The sequence below is a fragment of the Suricata suricatta genome, chromosome 3 (genome assembly GCF_006229205.1).
Source record: "Suricata suricatta isolate VVHF042 chromosome 3, meerkat_22Aug2017_6uvM2_HiC, whole genome shotgun sequence".
In the NCBI taxonomy this organism is placed as follows: domain Eukaryota; kingdom Metazoa; phylum Chordata; class Mammalia; order Carnivora; family Herpestidae; genus Suricata; species Suricata suricatta.
In genome coordinates this window covers 138,367,526-138,369,897 of record NC_043702.1, presented here as the reverse complement: position 1 = coordinate 138,369,897, position 2,372 = coordinate 138,367,526, and positions in this window count along the sequence as shown.

The window sequence follows — 2,372 nt, the reverse complement described above, 5'->3', positions numbered from 1 at the left end:
GAAAATAAACACGAAGCACTGCCAAACATCAGCGTTATTACATCCTGCAACACCAAGGTAGGTGTGGACTCCTCATTTAAAAAAAAAATCTACCAGTTACAGTCTTGTCTAAACACAGACCAAAAAAGGTCTAGAGCAACCTCTCCAAAGTCCTTCTATGTTATGGTTGGTAAAAAAATAATTATTCCTTAATCAAATATCTAATAGTTTATTAATTATCAATAGTGATTATTGTCAGTATTCTTTTTGTGTGTTATACAGTATCATTATTCTTTTTAAATCTCTATAATAAATGGGTTTCATTTTTATGGCAAGATAAGAATTTTAAAAAATTTTTCTTCTAGTCTTCTATGGCTTAAAAATTATACTTAGATTTTTAATAAAGACTGGAATTGCCTGGGATATGAAAATGTGAGGCATAAAATTTCACTACTTTTATGTAGATAAGTTATATGAACCTTTCCTGGAATTTCTACTTTAAAAATAACATAGGATATTATCTAAACTTGCTTCTTTTAAGTCCTGTTATAGACACAGTCCACTGAAACTATCACCTGGGTTAAAGAAACAAAAGTTCAAAACTCACTAGAGTGTTGCGCACTTCCATAAAACAAATGAGATATTTAAAAATATATTTTTCAGTTGTTTTGCTAGTTCATGTTCCACATTTAACTGACATGTATTTGGAAATCATAGCATGAGTTTATCAGTATTCTAAATTATTTATTATTTTAATCTGTTCTCAACAAATTAATGGTTTGCCTAATATACTACTTTTGGTGAATTTGGTCATTTGAGATAGAATTTTAACGATGTTCACCATGAGAGCTAGAATATCAATAAAAGAGAGGCACTTTGCCTGCAAGCCAAGAAATAGATGTAAAGTAACAACAACAACACAGTCCTGGTCTGAATCACAGCCATGAAGCTACCCAGTGGTTTACCAGACATGTGCATTATGATTCCAAGCTACGACCAAAATAGGGCAGATGCTACAGGACATTGGAAAAGGGCAATCACTTCTGGCTGGAATGATCAAGATAGTCTTCACAGAGGGAGCATTTGAGCCACATTTAGAGCATAAGTAGGATTTTGATGGACCAGAAAAGGCATTCTAGGCAGAGGGAATGACACGGGCCAAAGTGCGGAGGCAGGGACCAAGTTATTAGGGAACAGAGGCATTGGCGTAGCTGGATTAGTTAAATCAGAAGTGCCTCATATGGGCTTTAAATGCTATGCTAAGGTTTAGGGCTGCATTTTACAGAAAATGGGGAGTCATTGGAGATTTTTGACCTAAATGTGTGTCTAATTGCTTGTGGCACTATGCCAGATGGAGATCCACAAGAATTACCCAAAGACATATTCCTGACTTCTATTCAGATGCACCACCAGGGTTACTACATATGTAAGAACAAAAATTAGAACAAAAAAACAGAAATAAGGGGAAAAAAACAAGTTTGAAAGTTGGTAAAGAAAGTCTCAACAACATGTTCTAAAAAGTACAATTAGGGGGGCGCCTGGGTGGCTCAGTCGGTTAAGCATCCGGCTTCGGCTCAGGTCAGATCTCACGGTTCGTGGGTTCGAGCCCCACGTCGGCTCTGTGCTGACAGCTAGCTCAGAGCCTGGAGCCTGTTTCGGATTCTGTGTCTCCCTCTCTCTCTGACCCTCCCCTGTTTGCACTGTCTCTCTCTGTCTCTCAAAAAGCATTAAAAAAAAATTTAAAGTACAATTAGGGAGGAAGGAAAATATTTAATTTGATCCTCGATTTTCATAGAACTCAGGGAAATGCAAATAAAGACCATAAAATAACATTTTCCGCCTATTATACTAAATTAAAATATTTGACAATGATTGATAGAATACTTAGACAAAAATCAACATCAGTATAGAACACAACAACACCATCAGCCAACACAATCAAATAGATATTTGTGGAACACCCCACCAACAACAGAATACACATTTATTTCAAGTGTTCATGAAACATGATTCACCCTGGACCATGAAACCAACCTCAATAAACTAAAAAGGATCACAATCATACAGAATGTATTTTCTGACTGCATGGAATCAAACTAGAAATCAATAACAGAAAGATAACAAGAAATCTTCAAATACTTGGACTAAACACCCTTCTAAACAACCCATGGGTCAAATAGGAAATTTCAAGGGAAATTTTAAAAATACCTGAACTGAATGAAAATGAAAATAGAACATATCAAGATTTGCATGACACAGTTAAAGCAGCACTAAGAGGGCAATTCATAGCATTAAATGTCTCAAGCTTTCTTTATAAGAACCTAGCAAAAGAAGAGAAAAAGCCAAAAGCAAGCAGAAAGGACATAATGAAAATCAGTGAAATTAAACACCAA